The sequence below is a fragment of the Manis javanica genome, chromosome 9 (assembly GCF_040802235.1).
Source record: "Manis javanica isolate MJ-LG chromosome 9, MJ_LKY, whole genome shotgun sequence".
Classification (NCBI taxonomy): Eukaryota; Metazoa; Chordata; class Mammalia; order Pholidota; family Manidae; genus Manis; species Manis javanica.
In genome coordinates, this window is record NC_133164.1 from 92,889,956 (window position 1) to 92,909,349 (window position 19,394).

Here is a 19,394-nt window from a genome sequence, read left to right on the forward strand (position 1 = left end):
CTCTCAATATTGTTTCATTCCTTGAGATCCTTTTTTCTTTCTGTGCATCACCTTCTTTGTATTCCTGTTCTCTAATTTCTATTCCATTTACCATCTCTTCTACTTCATTTAATGTCTTTAAATCCTTCCATTGTATATTTCATTTCAGATACTGAATTCTTCAATGTCTGTATCTCATTCCTGAATTCCTTCCTGAGTTCTTGAATCTTTTTCTGTAGCTCCATGAGCACACTTATGATTTCTGTTTTGAAATCTCTTTCAGGAAGATTGAAGAGTTCAGTTTCACTTGGTCTTTTTCTGGTGTTGTGGGATTTTGGTTTGAACCAGGTTCAGTTGACATTTCATATTTGTATGTAGTGCCCTCTAGTGCCTAGAAACTCTACTCTCTGGAGCTGCTCAGCCCTTGGACCAATAGTGGGGGTTGCAGGCGAGTGGCACTGCTGCCTGTCAGCAGGAAAGAGTTCTCTCCTGCTTCCTGGCTGCAGTGCCTACCTCCACTGCCAGGACCAGTGAACTGAGTCCACAAGTAGAAGCTGTATGCTTTGCAGTTGTAGCTACCTTAGGCAGAGCCGCCCTCTGGGTGGTCTGGAGCAATGGTGGGGGCTGCTTGTTTGCGACCTGGTGCCGGCCAGGAGGAAGGCACACCAGGCTACATATTGTGGTTGGGGGGGCCTCGTAGCTGCCAGCCAGTAAGGGGGTTGGAGCACCTGAAGCTCCTGAAATTTCCAAACCTGCTGGACTGAATGCTCCTGGACAATTTTGTCCACTTGTCATTTCTTCTCAGCTGCAGGCTGTGTGCAATCCTTGCTCCTTTAGCAGCCCTCTCATTGTTAGGAATTCTCTCAGACTGCCCACCTTTCTTTTCTCCCAGTGCAGCCTGTTGTGGATATGTGTTTTCTACAAGCGGCTGGAATATCAGTCTCTCCAAGTATTCCTCCTATCTTAGCTTTCCAACTGCACTAATCTCCAGAGCACCATGTAATGTAGGTTTGTGCTCCCAGAGCAGATCTCCAGGTCTGGGTGTTCAGCAGCCCTAAGCCTTCATTCCATCCCTGCTCCATTTCTTCTCCTCCCTCCAGGGAGCTGGTATGGGGGAAGAGGTTGAGTCCCTCAGGATCACAGCTTTGGTACTTTACACTTTTCCTTTAGGGCTGTTGTTTTCCCCAGGTGTAGGCAGTCTGCTGCAGCCTTCTTTCCGGTTGCTGTTTCTGGATTAGATGTATTTTCTATATTTTCATATTATATGTGGTTTTGGGAGGAGGTTTCTGTCTCACCTCTCATACCACCATCTTTAATTCAATCTATATATAAAAATATTTTAAACATGAAAAATAAATAACCTAGATGACATCCAGTTGATTGATTTAATCATGAAATGTGTAGTCCAAAACTTTCTGGCTCACTAGCCCCTCCTTTGTATGCAGAATAACCTCAGCAATTCCTGCAAAGGTCACTGGTTATTTCTGGGAGTCCCCAGGGAGTCACTCATGGGCCAACAGAACTATCACCTCAGAGGTGCTAAGTGGCTCCTGCCCCTTTACCTGCCCTGCTCTGATGTCCTCTGATGTGCCCATGCCCACTCTTCCACCCATTGTGGGGACAGTGACTTTACGGAGCAGTGTCTGGGTGCTCCTGTGGTTCAGGGTGTGGTGAGGCAGCACCAAAAAGGGACACACTTAGAGAAAGGAAAAATCTACCCCTCAGTTTTGGGCCACACAAACCCCAAAGAAGCTGATCTTGAAGCAGAGACTCACTGGGCTCTTCCTGAGAGCTGTATCCACTTGGCCCTTTCCTGTGACAAGGTGACCAAGACCTGCCCTGGAGTCAGATCATGGGAAGAAGCTATTTCTCTCCTCTCTGTCATCCTTGCCCCTGTCCCCAGTGCCTTGTATCTTCCCGACTGAAATACAAATGCTTCTAGTTTGCTCCTTATTTAAAGAGTCCAAGGGTAGCTTCTCCTTGAATAGTGCTTTTCCTCCTAGGAGTGCTGTGGTCTTGGAGAAGAGTTGAAAAAGGGAGGGTGGCTGAGCTATGAGCACACCACTATCTCCTTTCCCCTTTCCTAGACCACAATGTACGAAAATCTAAGGATTTGCTATCTACTTCCTTCTATTCCCCTGGAGCTTCAATGATAACCCATCAGGGTGCACTGATTCAATGAGGAAAGGCAAGGGGAGAATGGAAGCAGAGTGATGTGCAGAGTTTTTATTTTATTTTTTGAAAAACAATTACATTTGACTAAAAGAATCAGAGAACATATACTCTCTGAGCATATAAATCTGAGGAAGTAGCATAGACTTGGGGAGAGGAGACCAAGAAAAGTGAGAAGCCTGAGGCCTCATTTGTGCCTTTTGGTCCAGGCCAAGAAGGAAGTGAAGGGGGACACGGGGAGGAAAGAAAGGGGATTAGAGACGGGCATTCCAGGGCGAGGAGGGTGGAAGGAGACATAAACAAAGCAAAGAACTCCGGACAACTCAGCTATAAACTGAGAGCCAAAACCAGTTCCTAGAAGGAAAAAACAATCTGCTGAGTAGTTTACTTCAGCCAGGGTGGGTGTGCAGCCCCAATGGGAGCATAAGTTTCTTTATTTTGGTGGCATCTACATTTGGTTAGTACAGGTCAATTCGTAGACCTGGTGTGCTTTCCTGAGAGGGCTGTGTGGTCTCCAAGAGCCCACAAAAGGGATGGAATGCTGAGCAGAGGGATGGGATTAAATGGGGCCCCACACCCAGGAAGGCATCATGTTCTATGAAGAATACGGCAAATTTGATTTTTCACATCAATGCCCGCTTGCTCAGGCTAGAAGTAGTCCAACAAATACAGAGAAAAAACAGACTTTTTAATCTGTGGATTTTATGCCAGCAATCATCTTACAATGACAAAACAGCAGTGCTCCTTAATGAGTGTCTGGGACCGAGAACAGAAAGTACAAAAGTAGGAAACGTGGTAGGTGGGAACTATGACTGAAATGTGCTTTTGGCTGTGTCTTCCAGATAATTATAATGGCGTCGGCTTCTCCCCACCAGTGCCTGTCATCCTCAGTATTAAATTATGGTGATGATGATGATGATTACTGATAATTATCCCTTTCATGTACTCGGCATTTTCTACTTTCTAAAGTACTTGCTCGCGGATCCCTTCACCGTGAGCCATGCAGACAGGAAGGGCAGGTGCTGCCCCACTTGTCTTTGAGATGAAGAGCAAGGGTGCAAGTCCCTTGCCCTGGGTCACACAGCTTGTTAGGGACCCTGGGAATCTAATAGTCCCTAGTTGTCTCTCAACTGCATATTGGTTCATTAGATGGCAGGTATTTCTTTCCACATTCAAGGGTAAAATGGATAAGGATGTGAATATTTCATACATCAAAAATTGAGTTACTATACATTAAGCATATAGCACTGTTAAGTTTAGAGTATATCTCCCTCTCTCCTCTTCTATCTCTGTCTTTGTCACACAAACATGCACACATGTGTGTGCACACACACATGGATACTCAGTTGTTCACTGAAGGATTTCAAAGTATTTTCCCTATAATTAGGCATTGCCTCCTTTGTCAGTTATGGAGAGAGCTTTAGGAAGCCTTATCTAAGATTTCTGCCTCTTCTATGTATGGAGCAAAATCTAGGGAAAGAACTGGCTGTCAGCATTACAGTTCTGGGTGTCAAAACTGGGTGTAGGGAGCTGACTGTGGAAGACTGTGCATGTGAAGTACTACCTGCATTGTGCTTTACCCAACTGCTGATAATTCTCCATGGTCTGGAGCTAATCCCAGGGATTAAGTGAGCAGTTGCTCTCTGGATGCTAAAAATTGTATGGGGCCAAGCCATAAACTGAGTGGGTGGATCAGGTTAGGGCCAATCGGCCAGAGTGGAGTGGTCTGGGCTTCTCTGAGACACATGGAGATTTGATCCTGCTGCTCTTAATCTGCCCCCCTGCACATTGTCCATTCTGCCCTCACCCGGGCTCTTAGCCTGGATCCTGTGCAGGGTGGTGATTAAGAGCCAGAGACAAATGCTGGTGTTTGTACCTGCTCTGCCAGCTCTATATACTCTGTGTGACCTTGGACAGATTGCTGTGGGCTGGGGCCTCAGTTCTCTTACTCAGAGAATGGGGATAATGGCAGTAATCTACCTCTCAGAATAGCAGTGCAGATTGGGTGAGATGGTCCCCTTCAGTGAGCCTTGCCTATAGTCATCGCTGAGGTCCATCCGCATCACCCTGGTGCTCCTTCACTTTTTGTTCCTTGCTCATCATTTCAGCTCGAGTGCCACCTCCTGGTACTCCATACCTACTGATTCTCTTTATCCTTTGTCACATATTCTCTGGACTACTCTTTTTTTGGCTTTCATCTTCTTAGGGTCATGCATTTGCTTTTCTGTTTTATGGATCTGAGTCTGTGAGCTCCTTCTGAGGAAAGTCTGTTTCAGATCTTAATTTTCTATACACACATGCACACATACACACACACGAGGGTAGAAGGAAAGGGAAGAAGGGAAGGAGAAATGAATGAAGACAGTGACTTTATTTTAATCATCCCAATGTTAGTTCCTTCCTACTTGCTCTGCTTTAGAGAAAGCAGTCTTTGGGAGCTATGCCTAATAACACAGACTTGGCAAAAACTCACCAGAGAAGTAGAAAAAGACCCTAACTTTATGATGTGATCAAAGTAGTGGTGATACAGAGAAGCCCTATGTCCTTAAGGAGGCAGCAGGATTCCCACTGCCTTAGCTTGAGCATCTTATTGAGATGGGGCCTGTTTCACCCAGGCATCATCTCTTCTCTTAGAGATTATGCCTATAAATGGGAAACGGGCAGACAGTACACTGGAAAGGTTAGGTTTGTCAAAAGTGATGAGTGTCTGAGGTTGTAAGAGGAGTTGAGGAGCAGTACCAGCTGAGTCCCAGGCACCCGCAAGAGCACGAGCCTTGGGCCTGGGCATGGGCCCTAGCTCAGGAGGCCACAGATCTCTCTGAACTGCCTGGGGCAAGCAGCCTAACCTATGTGGCCTCAGTTCTTCTTCTGGAAAAGGTAATGGCGCAGGGCTTCCTCCAGTGCTGAGATTAGGTGGCTTGCCACAGCCCCTACAGACATCACTGCCTCTGTGCACAAGACAGCGATTGGTATTTAAAATAGTGGTGGTGAGTCATCTAGAAGCAATGACAAAAGAAGATTATTTTGATTTATTCCCTACAGTGCCTCCACAGTTTGGAATCCTGAGAGCTGAGGGATTCTGCAGAAATTAAGTCTTCCAGATAACTGAACTCTTTCTACTTTCAAATACCCAAACTGACTTTTGCTCTAAACTTAAGAAAGATTAAACATATTTTCTTAGAATTTTTTCATGACGTTTAGTACTTTGTTCTAATTACTTTTTGTCTTCAAGAAAGAGAGGGTGGAGAGAATACCTCGCATTTCTTCAGATGAGCACAGATGCTGGTAGTGCAGGGGCTCCTGAGCTCTACAGTGTGTTTGCATTCTCTCTCCACTGAACTCCCCTGAGTCTTTCTCCATTCTCTTCAGCCTCTGATGTAGTCACTCAGCTGGAACTAGAAAGGATACAGTTCTCATGTATGGAGGCCAAGGGCCAGAGCAGGAGAGGAATTTCTTCAAAATCTCAGAGCAAGTCAGTGGCATTACTGGGAGAGAACAAGCTCTCTTTGTCTTGTGAGCCCCAATCTTACAGGACTTGCCTCTTTTGTAATCCCTTGTTTTCCTTCTCAGAGGGTCGTTAAGCCATCCAATTCAAGTTTCAAGGTTGACTCTTCATGCAGTTGATTGATATTGTTGCTGATGAAGACCCCATCATAGAACCTACTGTATATCATATTTTCAAATTTTTCAGTCTAAAAAAATTCTTTGGTAGGGGCTAATAAATTAAAAAACAATTACCTATTATATCAACCCAAGATCCTTGCTCCTGCTTGGGTAACTTGAAGATAGCTGGCCAGAATCATATGTAAGAGATTTCATCTTTTCTTTTTTTATCTCTCACTTCCTTCCCTTCATCCTTCTCTCTTTCTCACTTTCTTCCCTCCTTCCTTCCTTTTTTCTCTCCTCATCTTCCTCCTTTTCATTCTCCACTGAACCCATCCATGTTTTGTTCTTTGCTGAAGATGCTCTTGCTTCTGATGTGAATTCCGCTGTGATGCTGATCTTATATTCTTCTGACACCCTAGGACTCTGGGGACTGCTTGCTTCCTTGAAGCCCTTTGCTGGCAGTGTTTGCAGACCCCATCTCAGATGGTGGAAACTTGGTTACATCATGTGGTCTAAGCAACCAGGCTCAGCCCAAAGTGTGATGGGATGGCCTCCCAAGGAGGCCTCCCATGAAATGATGGTATCTATTTGCAACATGTAACCCTTTTTGTTCAACTCATGTGAAAAGGAAGCATGCATCCAGAATGTATGATAACAGGCTGTGGTGGATTTACAATGTGTCAATTAGCTTAGATGAATGCCATTTCCCTCATGTTTCTGGTTAGGGTGGGCCACAGAAAAGATTCTGATGGGAGATCTGTTGGGCTAAAAGGAAGTAGCATTTAGTATCTCATACACATGATCACTTTCTGTTATTTACCTATTATTATGAGACAATAGCTTGGCCTGCAACTATCCCCCTTACCCCTGAATCCTGGATCAGGGGTGTAGGTTTAGCTTTTGGCTTTCCACCAGGCCTTAACAGAGGTCAAACACTTGACCACAGACACCAGATTACCATGTGACCTGAGCTGCCTATTAGAGATTGGCATTGTCTTATCCACCAAGTCATGAAGTTGAGCATGGACAGAAACTCTCCATTATCAAATGGAAGTGATATATGTGAGACTGGGCTTAACTAGGCTCTAAAGGCACACTGATCTGGAGGTGACCCAGATGTCCAGGGCTTCTCTTTCTCAACCTGTGGCCTCAAAGGGAGCTCCCTATGATCAGCCAACTGAAGAAGAAAATACTGGACTTGTGTTTTGCAGATGGTTCTGCATAATATGCAGTCACCATTAAAAAGTATATGGCAGCTGCACTATAGCCTATTCCAGATGGCCTTGAAAGGCAACAGTAAAGGGAAACATCCCAATGGCAGAACACTGGGCAGCATCTGTAGGAGATGGCAAAAGTTATAGATTGATAGTGATTATTCATAGACCATAAATGATTTGGCTGGTTGGTGAGACACTTGAAAAGAACATGAATGAAAAATTGGTGACAAGAAGTTCTGGGGAAGAAGCATGTAGATAGACTGATCAGAATGGGTACCTAGTATGATGTTATTTGTGCCCCATGGGAATGCTTACTAAAGGGTGATCCCAGTAGTGTAGGATTTTAATAATCATGTGGATAGTCAGCCTCCTTCCCAGCCACTCCTGTCATTCCCTAATATGTTCATTAACAAAGTGGCCATGACAGCATGGATAGAAGGTATATGTAGGCTTAGCAACATGTACAGCCACTCGTCAAGGATGAACTGGCTAAGCCACTGCAGAGTGCCCAGCTGCCAGCACACGGACCACCACGGCCATGGCACCATTCCCTGGGGTGACCAGCCAGCTACCTGGAGGCAGGCTGATTATGTTCATCTGTTTCCCTCATAAAAGGGGTAGCACATTGTTCTTAGTGAAAAAGATACTTGCTGTCTATATGGTTTTGCCCCAAGTGATACATAGATTTAAATAAAAGGAATTCTAAGCATCAACCACAAATCCATACATTTGATGTATTTTGAGATTAATATTTTGTACAATTAGAAAAAGGTTGGTTATCTTATGTCCAGGTCCACTCCATAATAGAATATTCAAATTAGAAATGCAGAAGTAAATCTCCCAGGGAGGGGTAGGTTTCGATGCACTGACAACTAACAGACAGCCTCCAAGTCCTGACGGTTTCACACAATGCTCCTTTCTTTTTGCTGTCTTCGTAGGTTGGCCGGGGGCTCTGCTTCAGAACCCAGATTGACAAATCAGCCACCTTCTGGAGTGCTGCCAGTCATGATGGCAGGGAGAAAACCTCAGGGGGTTCTTAGACTGGTGATAAAATTGACAGGCTCAGGCCACATGCCCCTCAGCCCCAAGGGAGCTGGGATGTTCAGTGTTTCCAGAGCCAGAACTTTTTGGAGATCAGAACTAATGAGTACTCTAGAGGGGAGTGAAGGCTGTAACTGGCAGGGTCCCCCACAACACTGAAAAATGACAGCTGTTTGTTAGGAAAGAGACAAAGGAAAGATGAGAAGTCAAGATGTAAGACTGGGGCCATTTACTTTAAGGGCAGATGGTTCACTACACAGGCCTGAGTCAGTCACTGCTCTTCAGTACAGTACAACAAATAATGTCAAGTCAACTCCCAGTCACCAAGGAAAAGTAGAATGGTGTTCCAAGCATTCCATTTAATATTACATTTTAAAATGATTTCTATGCAAATTTCCTAAAATATTGATATTTTGTATGTAAAGGGACACTATGTTCATCTTACTCTGTAAAGACATCTAATAGTGGTAACACAATAGAATTTTCACTGATTTTGTTATTTTTATAGTCACTACATACATACTGGGCCTTATTTCTAAGTGAATTAAGTCACAAGAAGCATGGGAGAAGGCCAAAGCCTCATGGGAGGACATCGACTTATTTACGTCTGTCAGTGGTTATTTTCAGCAGCGTCAGTTGGGAACATGTTGGGATGACATGCAGCCCTGGATAAGATTGTTTTGAAAAATATGAGAAACCGGTGGCATTCAGGCCGAATTAAATCTAATTTACTCTACAAATTGCCAAACTATCAGTCCTATTAAATCTGTTTATTAAAAGGCAGGAGAGTCGGCCTGGGTCGTAAGCTGTGGCTGGGATAATAAGGCAAAGATGAAACCCACTAATGTAGATAAATCATGTTTGATTTCCAGGCCAGAGGTAGCCAATGGGAGGGCTTTCACCTCGCCTTCCCTGTCACCCAGAGGTGTCTGTGAGCCAGCCAGAATGTCCCCAGAGTCAGGCCGTTCTGATTGATTTCCATGGCACTGACAGACCCATGTCATTGCCCCCAGTCTGGGGTCATTAATAAAACTAACTCTATTTCTCTCTATCCATTCTACAACATACAAGTCAAGCAGTTCTTTATGATTCAGAGGTGAGTGGGTCGAGGAAAGTAGGGGGCAGAAATGGTGGATGTAGCTGTAGGGATCGGAGGTTAGGATCATTACACTCTTAAATTTTAAAGTATAAGATGGGGAAGGTAATAGTAGACCTTTATTCCCAAATTACTTGGGGTGAGCCACAGAATTTTGCAAGGTTTGGGACTGGATTTTACATCTTAATAACTGCACACATACTCATAAAGTGAGGGGAAAGGGCAATACTAATCAAGACCTTATTCTTTAAGAAAGATCAGTCTTCCTTTATGGTGCTCACCTGCACGGAATGCTCTATCTCAGGGTCTCCAGTTAATCAATTCTGCTCGTCTGGGGGTGGGGCTGGGAGATCTATCTTAAGTCTCCTAGTCTTAAAAAGTCCTCTTTTAATATCTCAGTCCTTAGCTTTCCTTCTTTTGAGCTACTGTCCCTGGGAATATTCATAGCACTCAACTGGACAAATATCATATCCTTGACTACATTTCACTTTGATGAATCTTTTTATGAAATATTTCCCTGACACTACAAAATAAATATATGGAAAGATCTAGTAACTTGCCCAAGATCACACAATTAGTAACTTGTGCTCTTTCTAAACTCCTCTTCATTGTTTGATTCCATGGGGTAGTCTGATCTGGAGTGGAAAGAAACTTCAGTAAGGAGGTGAGTTGGACTGGCTAGGGAATGCAATGTGAATTGTATTCTTTCTGGGGTTAGAGAAAACAAGGCCCCTTCAGCAGATGTCAAGCAATGACCCTTCAGCCAGTGCTGGTATACAGGCTGGGATAAGGCTAAATGACTGGGTTCACTAATTCAGAAAAGTATTCCCTTTCATTGCAATTTGGCCTGTAAGCAACTTCCACAGATCCATCTCTGTGCCTCCCACTTTGTTCCAGGCAGCCTTTAGCTCAGACAGCCTCTTCACTGGATCCTTTGCTTAAACTAGGTCTAAAGAGAATGAACAGGAATAGAGAACAATCCTTGAGCACACAGCCCCAAACCCCAGATATTAATTCCATGGAACAAGCTTGTGGGTTTCGGTCACCATTCACTCAGCACAATACGTGCTAGGTTCAGGAACCCTCTGGAGGAAAGTTGAGGTGGGAGAAGGGAGGATGAAAATCTCTCACAGTAATCCAAGGGCTTTATTAGTCTGTAATTAGGAGTGATGGGAGGAAGCCAAGTGAGGGAAAATTTAAGCTGAATTGCAAGAAAAATTGAGTCTCTAACAATGAAGAGTATTCAACTGTGGAGGCGGATGACAGAGACAGAGCAGCAGCAGTCACTCATAGTTTCTTTATTGGTAATTTGGTCTCTATATTTTGGATGAAATACATATCTGGGAACCATGCCAAGTTATGCAAGGGTTGCCCTTTAACCGGCATTCAGGGTGATAGAGTTAATGGCTCTGGGAGAGGAAAATGAGATAATCTTGAGAACAAGCTGAGAATGAGAAGTCCAAAGAACAAGGTGTTCCCTTAGGTTTGGGTTCTGGAGCTGCACACCATTTGAGCTACTCAGAGTTCATGGCCTGCACCTCCACAAAAGCCAGGGATCTCTCATCTCTAGAGGGCTTTTCTTACTGTCTCCAACCCTAGAGAATCTTGTACTCTAGGAAATGAGAACTAAAATGCGACTCTGTTCCATGTTATACATTTATTTTAGAAGAGAAAGAAGAGCAGGGGTAGGTTTTTAAAAATGAATTAAAACATGCATAAATGACTTTGCACCACTCTCTGATAAGATTTATTTATGAAAACAAACTTCTTGTTGCTTCCTGTCTAGAATAGTCTACAAGTGTGTTAAACAGCAGATCATTCTTGCTTTAGCCTCTCAATCAGGTGGATGTTTGTATGCTATTTTCACGTCACCACACTCTTCACAGTCTTTCTAAAGACTTCTACAATCTGTTCTCAGCTTATCTTTGTGGCCACTATTGACATTACTTAAATCCTCAACATTTTAAGTTTCCAGTGTGTTCCATGTTTTCCCAACACACACACATGCATGTGCAACACATGCCCAAACATGAACACATACTTACAAATGTATGCATACATGTGCACACACACATACAAACAATAAAAACAGTGCTTTTTTTCATTTAACATACTGACAGTCTAGTGTTTCTGGGAAAATAATTTAAGGAAATGCCTCTTTTGTTTTTAAACCCAGTCTACTTGTTCTTCAAATCCATTTCCCACCTTTGTTAAAAAGATCCATGTGAATTTTAATACCGTTCTTCTTTCCTCTGGAATCAACCTCATACGGCTCATTGTATTAGAAGTCTACTTGCCTTTTGAGGCTCAAGTCCAGCCCTGCTACTACAGAATGTCCTTCTTAACCTCCTCAGCAGGAAGGGGTCCCATGTTCCTCTGAAATTCTGAAGATTGGTGAGTAACCCAAGGGTGCTCAATATATCCATCTTATAGGGCAGGTCTTTGCATTCATGCTCAATCTCCCTTACTGAGAGGCACTTTCTCAAAGTTGAGGATCATGTTTCACATAGCTTCACAGTTCCCACAGCAGCTATCAAGGTCCTTTTGATCTAGTATGTACTCAGAAAGTATTCTTTTTAGAGATGAATAAACTACTCAGAAGATGAAGTTTTCATCATATCACACCTCCACTTGGGTCATTTTCTGTTTAATCTTTCCTCTATTAGGCCCAGTGATTCCACTAAAACCACATATAGGGTCATCCCGCTGGATCACCGCTGGGTGTCAACACCCTTTCCTCTCCTTGCTGAGCTCCTCCTCTTCAGGGCACCACTACTGAAGCTGAATCCTCCACCTGGAGTGACAGCATCTTTCACTTGGCAGGTCAGACTGACCAAGCCCCTGCCTTCTCCAGGAAACCTCTTCTGGCCATCTCAGTTTTGATGAACACTCAGGATCTCTGAATTTTTATGCAATTATACTTAAACTGTGTACTGTAGCACTTAACTATTTTCCAAGAATGCTTTTGTTTCTCTAACTAGACCATAAATTAATGTGGGAATTTATAGAATGGTGGTAAAAGACTCGAACTCTGGAGTGAGTACCTTGGCTGGAATCTGACTCTGACACAAGGTGTGGCATCTTGAGAAAGTACATAGCCCTCCATGCCTCATTTTTCTCTTCTGTAAAGTGGGGATATTGAAAGTACATAAAGATTAATTAGAGATGAAATACCTGTGAACAGCTAATACATGTAAGGAACATAGATCAATGCCAGATACAGAAAGCACTGTAATGTGCCTATTATTATTATTATGAGAGCATAGGTTGAATTTTTGCCTTATTCTCTATCTTCTCTTCCAAGTGCATGGTAGAATTCCAGACACATGATATGTAATGACTATATTCCCTATATAAATCAATCATTCAGTAAATATTTATTGAGCACCTACTAGGTGCCAAGAACTAGAGATATAGAAGAGAACAAAATAAGTGGTACCTTGTCCTGAAAGGACTTATATATATTTTATTGGTAGCAGATTAATGGTAAATAGATGTAAAAAAATATAGTAACATATAATATAAAAAATATAAAATAATATATAACATATAATATGTAATAGATAAAATATGCAATAACACATAATATATTAATCTTACAATATACATTATATACAAATACAATTGCATGTACATTATATATAGTCATATAGAATATTGGTATAGTATATATATGTTATGCTATATCATAATACAAGTGAATAAATATATGCTATGAAGGAAAATACAGCAATGTGAGAAGGAATGAAGTGAAGGAGACTATTTTATAAAGGTTAGTCAGAAAAAACCTTTTTGATAGGGTGACATTTGATAAGAAACCTAAAAGAAGGAGCCATGTGGGTATCTGCCTGCAAGAGTGTTCTAGGCAGAGAGAACTTCAAGTTCAAAAGCTCTGAAGTTGGAAAATGTTTTGTTCTATTTGAGTAATGGCAAAGAAGCCAGCATGGCTTAAACAGGCTAGGCAAAGGGAAAGAGTAGCAGGAAATGAGATTAGGACCTATTGGGAGTTGAGATCATGTAAAACTTGTATATCATGGTTAGATTGTTTTACTGAGTTAGATGAGAAACTATTAACCTACTGCTTCAGTTATCTATTGCTGTGCAACAAAAACCACCTCAAACTTAGTGGTTTAAAACAATGCATATTTTATTATTGCCTGCAAGTCTGCAGATCAGCTGGGGAGTTCTGAAGTCATCTGGCAGTCAGCTGGGTGTTGATGGTCCTGGATGGCCTCACTCACACCTCTTCCAGTGGGTACCCTGGTTGGTATAAGCAAGTTTCACCTGGAATCATTCATCTCTGTTCCAGGTGGCTTCTCATCCTTTCATAAATAAGACTGGGCTTCTTCACATGGCAGCCATGATGTGCCTGTGTCTCTGAAAAAATTATCATCTCTGATTTGTAAATTTGCTGATTTTATGGTGTAATATTCCCACCATGGCTGATATCCATGACCAGTGGTTAAAGAGCCAATGTGTAAAATTCCTGAATATTTCACTGGAATTAAGCCAAGCACATGCTGTTAGGTTTTACTCATAGGAAGTCAGAGATATTCCTTAATTAGGGAACAATTCTGCTTCCAGTGAAAGTTCCCTTGTCTATTTTTCTCTGCAGTTTTTTAACACTTATCACCTACAGACATATTTCTATAGGTATACATAACAAATGCCCCATTTTGTGGATAAGTAGCTCTTTCAAGTTGCTTCCTGCATGTACACATTGAACAATCAGAGATCTCTTTTTATTTGAACTTCCTCTGCTCCATTTAGTACAAGCTAATAAAATTCCTTCAAAAACTGTGTGGACTTCCAAAGTGTAAGAAAACTAGATATCTTGGGCTGTCCAAGAAGTCTTTGAGTTGATTCTCAAAGAATTTTATCAAGGAAGAGAATACTGTGTGGAGTGATTCTGAGTCCAGGCATGTTGTGTGGATAGGATTGACAAGAGGGACCTTTATGATTGTTGGTAAGTAGGTCTAGCTATGGGTTTACATCAGTGGTAAAATGAAATTAATTTCCCTGAGCACACTGAAGCAGTTTCTTTTAAGTACATTGGCCATATTTTCTCAGCCTGTATTCTTTGTGCCTGGTTTTATGATGGCACACTGTCTAGAACACAGAGACTAACTTGGAAAGCATATGGCATGTAATTGCTGTGCCCAGTCATGCTGGGGGCAAGAAAAAAGCCAGCTACACCATTTTCAAAGCTGAGGAGAGGGTGGCAGTGTATTCTGTATGGGCAAAAATTATGGCTTAATCACATGGCAGGAAAAGAGACCTCTCGAGGATGCCATTAGCTTCCAGAGGGGGCTGCACCTCTTCAGTGGGTAATGAAAGGAAAGGTACCACAGAGCTATTGGAATGATGAAGGTAGCACATGCATTGGGGCAATCCATTAACCTCACTCCTTCCAATTCTATGATGTTAAAGAGCAATTAGAACGTCATGCATTTATTTTCTGCCCTGCCCCTGGGCCCCTTGAAATCACTCCATATTTGAGTCTTAATGGGACATGATAATAGAGTCAAGAACTGCAAACCCACCAGATTGGAAAACTTATGGGGAGAAGTCACATGAAGGGCACATTATTACTGTAGTAACTGACAATTATCTTCAAAAAGGCTTCAAAAGCTGCTTCATAAATGTAACATCCCAATCACATCCTTATTGTTTAAATGTAGAAACATGAAAATTCAGTTGACAGAGCTGTCACTTCCATGAAAGTGTTTTCATTTGAAAGAGGCACTGAAGACACCTTTAGGAGAAAAGACCTGTGTGAACACACAGCACACTGGACTTTATGAGTCTGATACTGACCCAGTGAACCTCTCTAATCAGACCTGTGCATTCCGGATGAGGCCACAGATGTTACTCTGCCCACCTGCACCCTCTTTTCCTATATTAGCTCTGTAAGTCCCACTCATCCCTCTAAGTCCAGATCAGTTTTCCTCCAGGAAAACTTCCCTTGCTTCTCTAGCCCTTCTTCTTTTTCTAAGTCCTATGGTATTTAGAGCTCAGACCTCATAATTAAACTCTGAATTATAGACCATTCTACTGATGTTAATAATATGATTTTGACATAATGTGTTATGTACTGCTGCTTCAAGTACACAAAGCTCAAATTCCCAACTAGCAGCATGTTATGAAAAGAGCCTATTAAGAATGACTGGGGTAGACCTTTTTGAAATGGTATTGTATCTTTAGGGGTGCTATTTCAGCTAGGATTCCCTTAAACTACATTTCTGTCTCAAGAACAACTTGCATCTGTGTAATAGTTTGTGTATGCACCTGTAAGCATGTGTTTGAGTTAACCGTTTATTGCTCTAGGGAAGCACTTTTGGTTAAATTTAGTTCTGAATTATAAATTGAAGGCATACAACTGATAAGCTATTATGCTAAGTTGTTGTGGGGGAGAGGTGATCAGGGAATGGAGAAAAAACTTTTGAAAATGTGTCAGAAATCTCATGTGAGATTCTGACTTGTCTGTGTATACTTATGAATTCTTGGCATATAACCATCCCCTGGTAGGCACAGGAGCTGTGAGCATAGAGACTTGTTTCCAGTGAGGGGATTGACATAGAATGACTATGGTACTTGGGTCAACTCACAAAGTCCTTTACCTTTAGACACCATATCATCAAAACAGGTACAGGACAGTTGTTTCCAGAAAGATGTCCATTATCAGAAGATGAATAAGATAATCCACTGAGGTGTGGAAAGAGAATATCAGAATTTGTACTAGTAAAAGGATCAAATTTCTAAGACTTAATTTTTAATTTGGTTTGGGAGCCCTATCTCAGTCCTTAAGTCAGGCAGTCATAGGACTCACAGTGGCCTTGAGGTGTCCAGGGGGTGGTGAGGATCCCATAGTGCAGAGGGTTTTGTCGTGAACCATCCTGTTTTATTCTCTCTTAGTTTGTATATGTTCAGGTAAGTGAATTTGTGGATTACATTATCTTCTTTGAACCATACCACTTCCACTTCATATAATAGGGAAGTGACTTATAAATAGTCTCATGAGAAAATTGGACTGAAGATAACGTCAGCAATCTGAACCTGGAGAACTGCCTTGTTAGGGCATGGTGGAGCCAACACTTCTTTTTGCTCTTCCTCAGCTCCATTGCCAGATAAAAGTAAGGGCAATCCAGTCAGATCTAAAGAGGAGTGAGCCAATGAGTGGGAGAGCAAATGCCTTTTGAAAGTGGGTATTTAGAAAGGAGGTTCCCATCCCTGTGTGGCATTATTGCCAAAAACGATGATTAAAGCCCCCATATTAAACACATTGAAAATGTCAGGAAAATCTTTCTAACCTGCTTGATGTTAGATAAGAGCAAAGTTGACCAGCAACATTCCAATACATGCCTTTGCTCATTGATGCATAGGATTGAACACTGAATTCGTGACTAGTCAGCAGAGCTAATTGGGCATCATGTATCTTCACGAGGTACCCTTTGCAGTTACAGCAGCCAAGAAAACCAAGGATTAAAATAAAGTGAAATCAGTGCAGGATCTTATAGTTGTTTTATCCCAGTGTGTTAAACCAAGACTTTCTGAAATGTGAAGCCTATTCAGTCTCAAGGCGTTCACTGAAAATATTACTGTGAATAATGTTTTCAATTTCAGCAAAGAGGCTAACACTAAATTACAATTACATAATAAAATAAAAATGTAAATATTGATTATTTCATTTGTTCTCATTTTTAAACATATTTCAATATAAGTTTTATAATGAATGCAACATAGTAATGAATATTTATTGATGTTTATATATATGTATGTATATGTATGTATGTATGCTTGTTTATCTATTTTTATGAGGGTGGCAAGCTCAATTTTTTTCCTGATAGGTGTTATATGGCCAAAAACTTTTGGGAGTCCATGGATTTGAGGCATATAAGGTGTTTTTTTTATTTTGGTATCATTAATATGCAATTGCATGAGCAACATTGTGGTTACTAGATTCCCCCCATTATCAAGTCCCCACCACATATCCCATTACAGTCACTATCCATCAATATAAAGAGCTTTTGAAGGTATTTTATGTGACCATAATAGTAATGATAGAGAATGCTACTTGAGAAGCAAGGTACAAGGTTCCTGGCCCACGTGATCAATGACCAGTTAGGGCAGTTATTTGCAAGCAGATGTCAATAAGAAATTTGATCACAATGGGGATGATTCCATTTTTCTGAAAGAATGTAATTCAAATTCTTCTCTCTCTTCTTCAAGGCCTTACAAAGTCAGCCAGCTTCTTCTGCCTTACTACTTGATGTCTTTGTATGACCCCTCCACTCCAGCCTGACTGAAAGGTTCTTTACCTCCCAAATAGTGCTGGTGCTCACTGCCCACAGAAGCCTCTTTCCCATTCCCCATCTGAAATGCCCTGTCATGTCCTACTGACCTTGTTGTATCCAAATCCTGCTCCTCTCTCTAACCAAGGTCAACTCTCCTCTCCTCCTACAGTCTTCTCAGATCAACTTAGCCCATAATTTTCTCTTTCTTTTCTAAACTAATAGCAGTTTCTATCTCTGCCATTCATTTGACAATCAACTATATAATGCATTGTGACAGCTCTGATATTACATTGTACCATATCATTATTTTCCTCCTCTCCATTTTTAGTTTTTTATCTATTTCCCTTCACATTTTTCTTTATAACTGTAACTTCACTCAAACCTCCTTTTTGATGGGGGTGGTATTTTTACCTTCTGTTGTATTTTTCCTAATCTGTGCTGAGTAGGTAATTAACTTAGAGAAAGTGTTTAATAGTCATTGTTAGAATAAAGATTGGGCAGTTCTGTTTGATGATGCATTTCTTCACCTGAAATGAGAATAACAAGGTATACTCATAGGGCCAATATAAGGATTAAATCAACAGTGCATATAAAGTGCAAGGCAGAGTGCCTGCTACTTGGTAAACCTTGGTAAATTTTATATTTCCCAGGATTAATTTATTAATGGAGACTTTTATGTCACAAAACTACCTGGTTACTTTGTTGGATAGGACTGAATAATTTGAGGCATGCTTCACTCATTTATTCACTTAGATACTAAAGAGGAGGTTTTAAATTTTCATTTTAGTGTGCCTTCTCCTTTTCTTATTATATCAATTATTATTCTCTGAAGGTTTTCCTCTGATCAAGAGAAGGGATTGTAATTTTCTTGATTCATTGATAATTGATGCTAATAGTATGATGATCTCTCTGACAATTCAATATACTGGCCACCATGAAAAAAAAAAAGAAATAGACACACACACCTGCAGTGTCCTTAATCAGACCTGAAGCTTACTGCTGACAGATATTTAACTCATTAATTCCATTTGGCTTTTGGTCTGACACCATCACTATAATACAATATGAAGTGCTAATTATCACAGAATCCAATGATACAATTTACTGGGAGAGAAAAACCTTTTTTCTTTCTTTATTGGAAGCTGCCTGCTTCTTCTCTTAAATTTGATCCACATTTACTGTGATAGAAGAGGAAACCATTGCACTGCATTTGCCTTGAGTCCTAACTAATGCAAAGGACAGTTCACTCTCAATTCATGTTATTTTTCAGATAAACTGGGTGCTTAATAGTTTCCGTTGGTAATCTAAGAAGACAAAACACATCTGCAATCCTGCATCCCTTCGAATAGGTACTCCGGCTGACTCAGGTGATGAGCTGGGGGAGGCCAGAACCTTCTTCCTTCACCGTGCTCTGAATCCATTTGTGTGTACAGGCACTGAAGAGCTGGTCATCCATTTCATCCCATTTCCTAAATTAAATGGGCTGGTCAGTTTCAATACTCCGCCTAGGTCAAGATTTCTTAAAAACAAAGCTACCGTTGCTGGAGACTTCCTTAGGAGAGTGTGTGAATCCTGAAGTCTAGGAAACTGCCAACTGCTACCTATTCCAGGCTGCTGTTTCTAAGTAGTGCTTGTGAGTCCATCCCTCAGAATTGACTTCCTCTCCCTGGAAATCACCTCACTGCTTAGAGTTCTGCTAGTCACCAAGTCCTCCTAGGACATAGCCAAGGTCTGGTGACCCTGGAAAAGAATTTCCTTTCCTTTTTAGTCAGTTAACAATTGAGCAACCTTTTTGTACCTGGAGGTATCATTAACCTCAGGTGTATTTCAGCTTTTATTTGCCAGGTCTCCTACAGTACACTGAGTGACATGGGTGGGGCCTGAGCCTGTGGGTGGTGAAGGGGGAGTTAGAGGCGTGCAGCTGTTGTGTGAGAAGGGTTGCTGTGGGTTGGAGAGGAGGATGAGGCCAGGGACGGAGCTTCTCTTGCA